The sequence below is a fragment of the Ostrea edulis genome, chromosome 2 (assembly GCF_947568905.1).
Source record: "Ostrea edulis chromosome 2, xbOstEdul1.1, whole genome shotgun sequence".
NCBI classification, from domain to species: Eukaryota; Metazoa; Mollusca; class Bivalvia; order Ostreida; family Ostreidae; genus Ostrea; species Ostrea edulis.
The window spans coordinates 108262451-108276153 of NC_079165.1; the positions used below are offsets into that span (position 1 = coordinate 108262451).

Here is a 13703-nt window from a genome sequence, read left to right on the forward strand (position 1 = left end):
GACCCCTATGGTATTTCACTGCTATCTGAAGCGGGAAAGAGGGTATAAAAAGTGCCATTTTCTGGTCTTTTGGGATGACCTTTGACCTTGACCTGATTTTCAAGGTCAAAGGTCAAGTATTCCATTCCAGTTGGTTTCGTCTTTCTACGACTTATATTTTAGGAATTTTGAATTTTTCCGTAAAAATTGTAAACTTTCGGGGCCATTAACTCCCTTTAGGGATCACCAAAAACTTAAAAGTAAACACTACCACGTTTCAGCTTGATCGACTAAACAATTTAGTGAAAGTTTCATGCTCTTATCATTTACGGTTTTCGAGGTGAACCGATAACAAGGGTTTTTTGCGTAAAGTCCCATAAGTTCGTTAGGGGTCAAAGATCAAATACGCAGGGTGAGATCTGAGCATGTTTCGAGATGTCAAATATGATGGTCTAAATTGTTTTTCGATAAGTCTTAAAACGTCAAGAGCTTCTCGCGGCGGAAAGAAAAGAAGACAAATAATAATAATAATAATAATAAACAGAACAATAACAAAAGGTCTTTCCACAGAAAGGTGGAAAGCCCTAATAATAAACAGAACAATAACAAAAGGTCTTTCCACAGAAAGGTGGAAAGCCCTAATTATAATAATAATAATAAAAAACAGAACAATAACAAAAGGTCTTTCCACAGAAAGGTGGAAAGACCTAATAATAATAATAAGAATAAACAGAACAACTAGCAATCCTAATTGTTCGTGAACAATTAGAGGACTTTCCACCTTTTCAGTGCTTTTTCTTGAAAATTAATTTTCAAATCCTTTTCAACTTCAATACTTCTTCACTTTTATCGCCTAACCGGACAACGCCTAAATCCTATTTAAAAAAAAACAAAAAAACAAAAAAAAAAAACCACTTCCGACGGTCACCCATCCAACTACTCGTCGCGATGAATGTTGCTTAACCTCCATCATGGCGACAGACTCTCTACCACTACACCAGACTGACTTGCTTGATGACAAAGAAGTCCAAGTGAATTATAAAGTGTTTAGGGCCACGAAAGCCATTGTTTAAAGGCCGTAACATCCAAAGACCATAAATAAAGGAATTTTAAGGGTTTTCTTGTTGTTTTGATGTGTGTTTGAACGTAGGACAGGCGTCAATGTGCATGGATATAGTGTGCTTTTAGGAGGACGTGCCGAGAGACCGCAAGTCCTGTTGTGTTGTATTGTGGACCACCACGGACTCGCACCGGGAGGTATGTGACCTGGACCTTTGACCTTGACCTCATTTTGAAGGTCAAGGTCATCGGTCTTCTTGCAAGTGCTCCCGTGTCTCTAGGTCTATTCCTGTCCAAGTTAGAAGCTGAAATAACGATATCGGAGATTCGCAGGGGCAATAACTCTGCTCAAGGGGTTCCGGTTCCCTTCGGTTGACTTCTCACTGCAAGGGAGTTTCACTGGGAACTCCTCAGCGAAAGTTTCGTGTCTCTACGACTTTCGGTTCTGGAGGAGTAGCGATAACAAGGTTTTCAACGCGCGTCGCCACGGTTCGCAGAGGGGTCCAAATTGAGAGTTGTCATTCATGATACGGAGACCCGTCCAGAATTCCATGCTGACCCCTATGGTATTTCACTGCTATCTGAAGCGGGAAAGAGAGTATAAAAAGTGCCATTTTCTGGTCTTTGGGGATGACCTTGACCTTTGACCTTGACCTGATTTTCAAGGTCAAAGGTCAAGTATTCCATTCCAGTTGGTTCCGTCTTTCTACGACTTATATTTTAGGAGTTTTGAATTTTTCCGTAAAAATCGTAAACTTTCAGGGCCATTAACTCCCTTTAGGGATCACCGAAAACTTAAAAGTAAACACTACAACGCTTCAGCTTGATCGATTAAAGAATTTAGTGAAAGTTTCATGCTCTTATCATTTACGGTTTTCGAGGTGATCCGATAACAAGGGTTTTTTGCGTAAAGTCCCATCAGTTCGTTAGGGGTCAAAGATCAAATACGCAGGGTGAGATCTGAGCATGTTTCGAGATTTCAAATATGATGGTCTAAATTGTTTTTCGATAAGTCTTAAAACGTCAAGAGCTTCTCGCGGCGGAAAGAAAAGAAGACAAATAATAATAATAATAATAATAAACAGAACAATAACAAAAGGTCTTTCCACAGAAAGGTGGAAAGCCCTAATAACAAAAGGTCTTTCCACAGAAAGGTGGAAAGCCCTAATAATGGAGACGAAAGTGCCACGTATTGAATACATTTGGCAATCCTAGGTCAGAATGGGAATCCTTGATGATTTAACGTCCAAAATGCGCGGTCGCATCCATTCCGAATTCTCGTATACTGTTGATTTCTACATTTCAAGATTTGCAACTGACCAGGTGTAAAGGTGCACATTTTCCGTTCTCGGATGGAAAAAGGGGTGGGTTCGATTCCCTCGGTCAATTTACCAGGAAATGTGGAGTCATCGCACGTACGGAGAGTTCGATATTCGCAATACATTATCCCTTATTTCTTGGAGAAAACAGGGTTTGTTTGGGTAAATCAGCTTGATACTGGTCCAATATAGAGAAACAAATTATCAGACAGTAAAAAATACCACCGCGACACACTTTCGACCCAAATAAAGGCCAAAAAGTACGTGCAACATGTCGCATTCCCTTTTTCGCATTGAATGAAGTTGCGATTTATTTTTTCCACAAACGAAGTGTTACAAACATTACGACTTAACCCAAATTGATTGTTTTAAGCATCAATTTCATGTTCAATTCAATTTTCGCATTTGCTAAGGCATAAAACAGTGCAAGGTGGCAGTTGGGTAGAACACTAGTAATCCTAATTGTTCGCGAACAATTAGAGGACTTTCCACCTTTTCAGTGCTTTTTCTTGAAAATTAATTTTCAAATCATTTTCAACTTCAATACTTCTTCACTTTTATCGCCTAACCGGACAACGCCTAAATCGTATTTAAAAAAAACCCAAAAAAACCACTTCCGACGGTCACCCATCCAACTACTCGTCGCGATGAATGTTGCTTAACTTCCATCATGGCGACAGACTCTCTACCACTACACCAGACTGACTTGCTTAATGACAAACAAGTCCAAGTGACTTATAAAGTGTTTAGGGCCACGAAAGCCATTGTTTAAAGGCCGTAACATCCAAAGACCATAAATAAAGGAATTTTAAGGGTTTTCTTGTTGTTTTGATGTGTGTTTGAACGTAGGACAGGCGTCAATGTGCATGGATCTAGTGTGCTTTTAGGAGGACGTGCCGAGAGACCGCAAGTCCTGTTGTGTTGTATTGTGGACCACCACGGACTCGCACCGGGAGGTGTGTGACCTTGACCTTTGACCTTGACCTCATTTTGAAGGTCAAGGTCATCGGTCTTCTGGCAAGTGCTCCCGTGTCTCTAGGTCTATTCCTGTCCAAGTTAGAAGCTGAAATAACGATATCGGAGATTTGCAGGGGCAATAACTCTGCTCAAGGGGATCCGGTTCCCTTCGGTTGACTTCTCACTGCAAGGGAGTTTCACTGGGAACTCCTCAGCGAAAGTTTCGTGTCTCTACGACTTTCGGTTCTGGAGGAGTAGCGATAACAAGATTTTCAACGCGCGTCGCCACAGTTCGCAGAGGGGTCCAAATTGAGAGTTGTCATTCACGATACGGAGACCCGTCCAGAATTCCATGCTGACCCATGTGGTATTTCACTGCTATCTGAAGCGGGAAAGAGGGTATAAAAAGTGCCATTTTCTGGTCTTTGGGGATGACCTTGACCTTTGACCTTGACGTATTTTTCAAGGTCAAAGTCACCCGACCATTTCCAGTGGGTTCGGTGTCTCTACGACGAATGCTTTAGGAGTCGACAATTTCTTACGCAGAAACCGTTAAACACGAGGGGTACTAACTTCCTGAAAGGGTCCTCGAATCCTTTGGTTGAATTCCCATGTCAACTGGACCAAGTCACCTCTATGTTCTGCAAAAGGTCGGATGGAGCGCTCCTATCATTCACGGTTTTCGAGAAGAACCGATAACAAGGGTTTTTCGCGTAGAGTCCTCCAAGTTCGTTAAAGGTCAAAGTTCAGTTACGCAGGGTCAAATCTGAGCATGTTTCGAGATGTCGAAAAGGATGGTCTACATTGATTTTCGATAAGTCTTAAGACGTCAAAAGCTTCTCGCGGCGGAAAGAAAAGAAGACAAATAATAATAAACAGAACAATATCAATAGGACTTTCCACAGGAAGGTGAGAAGCCCTAATAATTGAGACGAAAGTGCCACGTATTGAATACATTTGTCAATCCTAGGTCAGAATGGGAATCCTTGATGATTTAACGTCCAAAATGCGCAGTCGCATCCATTCAGAATTCTCGTATACGGTTGATTTCTACATTTCAAGATTTGCAACTGACCAGGTGTAAAGGTGCACATTTTCCGTTCTCGAATGGAAAAAGGGGTGGGTTCGATTCCCTCGGTCAGTCTACCAGGAAATGTGGAGTCGTCGCACGTACGGAGAGTTCGATATTGGCAATAGTTAAGACGTAATACATTATCCCTTATTTCTTGGAGAAAACAGGGTTTGTTTGGGTCAATCAGCTTGATAATGGTCCAATATAGAGAAAAAAATGATCATACAGTCAAAAATACCACCGCGACACACTTTCGACCCAAATAAAGGCCAAAAATTACGTGCAACATGTCGCATTCCCTTTTTCGCATTCAATGAAGTTGCGATTTATTTTTTCCACAAACGAAGTGTTACAAACATTACGACTTAACCCAAATTGATTGTTTTAAGCATCAATTTCATGTTCAATTCAATTTTCGCATTCGCTAAGGCATAAAACAGTGCAAGGTGGCAGTTGAATAGAACACTAGTAATCCTAATTGTTCGCGAACAATTAGAGGACTTTCCACCTTTTCAGTGCTTTTTCTGAAAATTAATTTTCAAATCCTTTTCAACTTCAATACTTCTTCCCTTCTTTTATCGCCTAACCGGACAACGCCTAAATCCTAAAAAAAAAACAAAAAACCAACAACAAAAAAAAAAAAAAAAAAAAAAAAAACAACACTTCCCACGGTCACCCATCCAACTACTCGTCACGATCAATGTTGCTTAACTTCCATCATGGCGACAGACTCTCTACCACTACACCAGACTGACTTGCTTAATAACAAACAAGTCCAAGTGAATTATCAACTGTTTAGGGCCAAGAAAACCATTGTTTAAAGGCCGTAACATCCAAAGACAATAAATAAAGGAATTTTAAGGGTTTTCTTGTTGTTCTTATGTGTGTTTGAACGTAGGACAGGCGTCAATGTGCATGGATCTAGTGTGCTTTTAGGAGGACGTGCCGAGAGACCGCAAGTCCTGTTGTGTTGTATTGTGGACCACCACGGACTCGCACCGGGAGGTATGTGACCTTGACCTCATTTTGAAGGTCAAGGTCATCGGTCTTCTGGCAAGTGCTCCCGTGTCTCTAGGTCTATTCCTGTCCAAGTTAGAAGCTGAAATAACGATATCGGAGATTTGCAGGGACAATAACTCTGCTCAAGGGGATCCGGTTCCCTTCGGTTGACTTCTCACTGCAAGGGAGTTTCACTGGGAACTCCTCAGCGAAAGTTTCGTGTCTCTACGACTTTCGGTTCTGGAGGAGTAGCGATAACAAGATTTTCAACGCGCGTCGCCACAGTTCGCAGAGGGGTCCAAATTGAGAGTTGTCATTCACGATACGGAGACCCGTCCAGAATTCCATGCTGACCCATGTGGTATTTCACTGCTATCTGAAGCGGGAAAGAGGGTATAAAAAGTGCCATTTTCTGGTCTTTTGGGATGACCTTGACCTTTGACCTTGACCTATTTTTCAAGGTCAAGGTCTAATACAAATGGAAAATATGGAATACAAATGGAAAATTATACAATACAAATGGAAAATATAGAATACAAATGGAAAATTATACAATACAAATGGAAATTACACAATGCAAATGAAAAATTATACAATGCAAATGGAAAATATAGAATACAAATGGAAAATTATACAATACAAATGGAAAAGATCAAATATTGCAACGTAAAACATGCCATATAGATGTGCGGAACGAATTTCATTTTGCATGGAAATGCATGCATGTGCATGCACGTGCATTGGATTTTTTGTTTACAAACTTTGGAATGAGTCTAATTTTTTACTTTTCAATGAAATCGTTTGCTATTTATATCGGAGGTATGACTTGAGACCCTTAACTGTTTGGCATCGTCAAAATTTCAATTTCGCACGCACATGCACGTGTGCTTCAATTTGATTGGATAATACAAAACCGTAAATAATTTTCATGTTGATTAAGAAAATGTAATGATATTTACAGGATAGGTAGACATGACAATTATCTACAGACCGATGAAATTAAAATTGAAAATGCGCATGCGCACGCACGTGTATTGTCTTTTGAAAATTCAATTCTTTCAATGACCATAAATTTTTTTGTTTTTGGTCAAAATCTTTTCAAACTTGTACTGTATATGTATCCTGATATTCTGAACAAAAGTGTGCAGTCATAATTACCATCCGGCACGTGCATGCACGTGTGCTTAATTGTGATTGGACGATTTTCAAATCGCCATAACTTTCTTATAAATGATGGAAACAATATGAAATTTATACTGTAAGTATATTTATCAAATGTCTATTGAATGACATCAACATTGATGCTGAGTCATACTCACGTGCCCGTGTATGCACGTGCATTGCTTTTCTTTCATTTTTCGGGTTCTAAAATAGTCATAACTATTGAATTAAAAACAGAAATGAATTCAAATTTACCCTGAGGATCTATGATATGAATGTCTATGAAATGGTGTCAACAAAATTTCCATTATCAAAATCACGTGCGTGTGAATGCGCGTGCATTGTAATTTTTGACGTCTAAATTTAAGTATTGGTCTATAAATTTTTTAGATTGCAATGGATAGGTTTGAAAGTTAGGTTGCAGGTATGTTTTGGGCCTCTCAATTTATTAATAGTCTCAAAATCGCTTCCCAGCACGCGCATGCACGTGCGCTTAGCTCTGATTGGACGATTTTGAAATCCCCATAACTTTCTTATGAGTGAAGCAATCGATGCCAAATTCATATAGTAAGTATATTGTTCAAATGTCTATTGAATAGCATCAACAAAATTGCTGTGTGGTACTCACACGCACGTGTATGCACGTGCATTGATTTCGGTCTTTGTAGTTTTGAGTTGCCGTTAATTTCTCGTTTTTCATTGAACAGTTGTGAAACTTCTTTTGTACTCATATAGTAAGACTTTTAATGTATTGAGATGGTCGAATTATTTATCAGCACGTGCATGCATGTACGTGCACGTGCACAAAACTCTCAGATCTTTATAACTGATTTGAACTAGTATGAAATGGACTGAACGTTATAAGATAGTTATATATTCACATGCTACACAGTTTGCAATGGTCAAAACCACTTGTACTGAAATAAATGTCACCACATACTAAATAGGGGAATGTTTGGGGAACATCTGTAGCGGTCCCTGTTACAATAAGTACTAGTTATTATTATTATGTTCCCCAAACAAAGTTTGGGAACATATTGGTTTTACTCTGTTTCTTCTTCTTCTTATTATTATTAAGGTCTTCCGTCTCAACGGAAGACCTTATAGTGATTCTTATGTTTCTTTTCCTCTATTATTATTATTATTGTTCTTTTTCTTACCGATTTTGTGCACGTGATTTCTCTAAAACGGCTTGATAGATTTTCATGAAACTTTCAGGAAAGATGTAAAATAGGATTGTCTAGGAAGGTTTTTTTTTTTGGTTTTGCAAAAATCACTTTCAGTCGGAAGTTACGGTTGAATTTCCGTTTTTCAAATGACATTTTGTCCGGGCGTTTTCTCATAAACGATTACAAATTGAGACTTCAAACTTTCAGGGATGATATATGGTGACTTGTAGCTATGCAATAGGGTATTATCATTGCCATTCGTCACTTCCGGCCGTCACCGGAAGTGAGCAAAAGAAACGTCAAATTTCAAAATTATGCTTTTGAAACAAAACTTACATAGATTAGTTAGGTCTCTTTCGGCGTTTCAGAAAATGTTAGACTTACCGGAAGTTTAACCAGCAACTTCCGGTTTTCAGAGAAAAACTTTTAAAAAACGGTCTTTCATTGTCCTCGTATATCTCGTTTATTTATGAACCATTTAATACGATATTTTCAGATATTATTGACATTATCCATTTCAAGAGAACCCTGCACCACTATTTCAAAATTCACTTCCGGTCACAAGTTGCGGCCGAACTTCTGTTTTTCAAATGATATTTTGTCCGGGCGTTTTCTTATAAACAATTTAAGATTGTGTCTATAAACTTTCAGGGATGATAGATGGTGAATTGTAGCTCTGTAATAAACGTTTATCATTATCATTCGTCACTTCCGGCCGTTACCGGAAGTGAACAAAAGAAACGCCAAATTTCAAAATTATGCTTTTGAAACAAAACTTGCATTGATCAATTAGGTCTCTTGTGGCGTTTCAGAAAATGTTAGTCTTACCAGAAGTTTAACCAGCAACTTCCGGTTTTTAGAGAAAAACTTCGGAAAAATGGTTTTTCTTTGCTATCATATCTCTCGCTTATAAAGCAAGTGTTTTTGTGATTTTCAAATATATAATTGACATTATCCATCTTCAGAGTATAGTGAATTATTGTGGGTTTTTTTCAAAATTCACTTCCGTTCGTTAAATATGTACGATTTCCGATTTTTTTTCTCCAAGTGTTTTCTCATAAATACTCAAAGATTGAGTCTTGAAGTTTTCAGGAAAGTTAGATAGTGACTTGTAAATGTGACATACGTGTTTCAACTTTCCTGCTGTCACTTCCGTCATCCGCCGGAAGTACTATAAAATATGTAATATTTCACTTTTTAAATTCTAATCCTCATCAAATTATTTAATAGAGTGTAATAAGTCATATCATTTCCACCGTAAGTTGGTTGTTCGAAACCGGAAGTTGGTTGTTCGAAACCGGAAGTTGTCCAAAAACTCAGTATTTTTTATGGAAATTTTTAGTGTTGTTTACTACGTGGTTCAATTTGAATTTTTAGTCGTTTTATGGACTACCGAGATACTTGAAAGTGAATGAAACAAAACCAAAATTGTTTACAATTGATAAATCACGTCTTATATGTATGTGTTTATTTCTTTCATGTATAGTCGTTCTTCACTAATTGAATTCTTCCAGTCAAGGTCCTATCTCGTCAGAAATGGGACGGAAGATCTATTCGTTGCTCGCAAGGAGATCATTTTTAGTTATGTTCCCCAAACAAAGTTTGGGAACATATTGGTTTTACTCTGTTTCTTATTATGTTCCCCAAACAAAGTTTGGGAACATATTGGTTTTACTCTGTTTCTTATTATTATGTTCCCCAAACAAAGTTTGGGAACATATTGGTTTTACTCTGTTTCTTATTATGTTCCCCAAACAAAGTTTGGGAACATATTGGTTTTACTCGGTTTTTTATTATGTTCCCCAAACGAAGTTTGGGAACATATTGGTTTTACTCTGTTTCTTATTATTATTATTATTATGTTCCCCAAACGAAGTTTGGGAACATATTGGTTTTACTCTGTTTCTTCTTATTATTATTATTATGTTCCCCAAACGAAGTTTGGGAACATATTGGTTTTACTCTGTTTCTTATTATGTTCCCCAAACAAAGTTTGGGAACATATTGGTTTTACTCTGTTTCTTATTATTTTTATTATTATTATTATGTTCCCCAAACAAAGTTTGGGAACATATTGGTTTTACTCTGTTTCTTCTTCTTCTTATTATTATTATTATTCTTTCTTTATTCTTGTCACCCTTTTTTGTCCACGAGTGTTCTCAGAAACTATTCAAGGGATCAAGACGAAACCTTTTTAGGATGATAGAATACTCTTTGTAGATGTGCGGAACGAATGTCATTTTGTCTGAAAATGCATGCATGTGCATGCACGTACATTGGATTTTTTGTTTACCAACTTTGGAATCAGTCTAACTTTTTTATTTTTCAATGAAATCGTTTGATATTTATATCGTAGGTATAACAAGGGACCCTTAACTGTTTGGCATCGTCAAAATTTCAATTCTGCACGCGCATGCACGTGTGCTTCAATTTGATTGGATAATACAAAACCGTTTATATAATTCATGCCAATCAAGGAAATTTAATGATATTTACAAGATAGGTAGACATGACAAATATCTACAGATCAATGTAATAAAAATTGCAAACGCGCATGCGCACGCACGTGCATTGTCTTTTGAAGGTTCAATTCTTTCAATGACCCTAACTTTTTTGTTTTTTGTCAAAATCTTTTAAAACTTGTATTGTATATGTATCTTGATATTCTCAACAAAAATGTATAGTCATAATTACCATCCGGCACGTGCATGCACGTGTGTTAACTTCTGATTGGACGATTTTCAAATCGCCATAACTTTCTTATAAATGATGGAAACAATATGAAATTTATACTGTAAGTATATCTATCAAATGTCTATTGAATTACATCAACATTGATGGTGAGTCATATTCACGTGCCCGTGTATGCACGTACATAGCTTTTCTTTCATTTTTCGGGTAATAAAATGGTCATAACTATTGAATTAAAAACTGAAATGAATTCAAATTTACCCTGAGGATCTATGATATGAATGTCTGTGAAATGGTGTCAACAAATTTTCCATTATCAAAATTGCATGCGCGTGAATGCGCGTGCATTGTAATTTTTGACGTCTAAATTTGAGTATTGGTCTATAACATTTTGAGATTGCAATGAATAGGTTTGAAAATTAGGTTGCAGGTATGTTTTGGTCTTCTCAATTTATTAATAATCTCAAAATCACTTCACTGCACGCTCATGCACGTGCGCTTAATTCTGATTGGACGATTTTGAAATCCCAATAACTTTCTTATGAGTGAAGCAATCGATACCAAATTCATATAGTAAGTATATTGTTCAAATGTCTATTGAATAGCATCAACAAAATTGCTGTGTGGTACTCGCGCGCACGTGTATGCACGTGCATTGATTTCGGTCTTTGTAGTTTTGAGTTGCCGTTAATTTCTCGTTTTTCATTGAACAGTTGTGAAACTTCTCTTGTACTCATATACTAAGACTTCTAATGTATCGAGATGGTCGAATTATTTATATGCACGTGCATGCACATATGTGCACGTGCACAAAACTCTCAGATCTTTATAACTGATTTGAACTAGCATGAAATGGACTGAACGTTATAAGATAGTTATATATTCACATGCTACACAGTTTGTAATGGTCAAAACAACTTGCACTGAAATAAATGTCACCACTTACTAAATGGGGGAATGTTTGGGGAACATCTGTAACGGTCCCCGTTACAATAAGTACTAGTTATTATTATTATTATTCTTTCTTTCTTCTTGGGACTTTTTTGTCCACGAGTGTTCTCAGAAACTACTCAAGGGATCAATATGAAACCTTTTTAGGATGATAGTATAGCATATGTAGATGTGCGGAACGAATGTCATTTTGCATGAAAATGCATGCATGTGCATGCACGTGCATTGGATTTTTTGTTTACAAACTTTGGAATCAGTCTAACTTTTTTATTTTTCAATGAAATCGTTTGCTAATTATATTGTAGATATAACATGGGACCCTTAACTGTTTGGCATCCTCAAAATTTCAATTCTGCACGCGGATGCACGTCTGCTTCAATTTGATTGGATAAGACAAAACCGTTTATAACTTTCATGTAAATTAAGACAATTTAATAATATTTGCAGGATATGTAAAGATTATAAATATCTACAAATCTATGTTATAAAATTTGAAAACACGCATGCGCACGCACGTGCATTGACATTTGAATATTCAATTCTTTCAAAGACCATAACTTTTTTGTTTTTTGTCAAAATCTTTTCAAACTTGTATTGTATATGTATCTTGATACTCTTAACAAAAGAAAACAGTCAAAATAACTATCCGGCACGTGCATGCACGTGTGCTTAATTCTGATTGGACGATTTTGAAATCGCCATAACTTTCTTATAAATGATGGAAACAATATGAAATTTATACTGTAAGTATATCTATCAAATGTCTATTGAATGACATCAACATTGATGCTGAGTAATACTCACGTGCCCGTGTATGCACGTGCATAGCTTTTCTTTCATTTTTCGGGTACTAAAATGGTCATAACTATTGAATTAAAAACTGAAATGAATTCAAATTTACCCTGAGGATCTATGATATGAATGTCTATGAAATGGTGTCAATAAAATTTCCATTATCAAAATTGCATGCGCGTGAATGCGCGTGCATTGTAATTTTTGCTGTCTAAATTTAAGTATTGGTCTATAACATTTTGAGATTGCAATGAATAGGTTTGAAAATTAGGTAGCAGGTATGTTTTGGGCCTCTAAATTTATTAATAGTCTCAAAATCACTTCCCTGCACGCGCATGCACGTGCGCTTAATTCTGATTGGGCGATTTTGAAATCTCAATGACTTTCTTATGAGTGAAGCAATCGATACCAAATTCATATAGTAAGTATATTGTTCAAATATCTATTGATTAGCATCAACAAAATTGCTGTGTGGTACTCATGCGCACGTGTATGCACGTGCATTGATTTCGGTCTTTGTAGTTTTGAGTTGCCGTTAATTTCTCGTTTTTCATTGAACAGTTGTGAAACTTCTCTTGTACTCATATGGTAAGACTTGTAATGTATCGAGATGGTCGAACTATTTATCTGCACGTGCACGCACGTACGTGCACGTGCACAAAACTCTCAGATCTTTATAACTGATTTGAACTAGCATGAAATGGACTGAACGTTATAAGATAGTTATATATTCACATGCTACACAGTTTGCAATGGTCAAAACAACTTGTACTGAAATAAATGTCACCACTTAATAAATGGGGGAATGTTTGGGGAACATCTGTAACGGTCCCCGTTACAATAAGTACTAGTTATTATTATTATTATTCTTTCTTTCTTCTTGGGACTTTTTTGTCCACGAGCGTTCTCAGAAACTACTCAAGGGATCAATATGAAACCTTTTTAGGATGATAGTATAGCATATGTAGATGTGCGGAACGAATGTCATTTTGTCTGAAAATGCATGCATGTGCATGCACGTGCATTGGATTTTTTGTTTACCAACTTTGGAATTAGTCTAACTTTTTTACTTTTCAATGAAATCGTTTCCTTTTGATATGGTAGGTATAACTTGAGACCCTTAACTGTTTGGCATCGTCAAAATTTCAATTCTGCACGCGCATGCACGTGTGCTTCAATTTGATTGGATAACACAAAACCGTTTATAACATTCATATTAATTAAGGAAATTTAATGATATTTACAGGATAGGTAGACATGCCAAATATCTACAGATCAATGAAATAAAATTTGCAAACGCTCATGCGCACGCACGTGCATTGTCTTTTGAAGGTTCAATTCTTTCAATGACCCTAACTTTTTTGTTTTTTGTCAAAATCTTTTCAAACTTGTATTGTATATGTATCCTGATATTCTTACCAAAAGTTTACAGTCATAATTACCATCCGGTACGTGCATGTACGTGTGCTAAATTCTGATTGGACGATTTTCAAATCGCCATAACTTTCTTAAAAATAATGGAAACAATATGAAATTTATACTGTAAGTATATCT

The 13703-nt window shown here is 36.8% G+C and overlaps 1 pseudogene; it reads right to left on the minus strand.

Annotated features, from left to right (window-relative positions):
- Positions 1-3633: 3633 nt before the first annotated feature.
- LOC130051554 (uncharacterized) overlaps positions 3634-13703 on the minus strand; it is a 38980-nt pseudogene continuing 28910 nt past the window's right edge.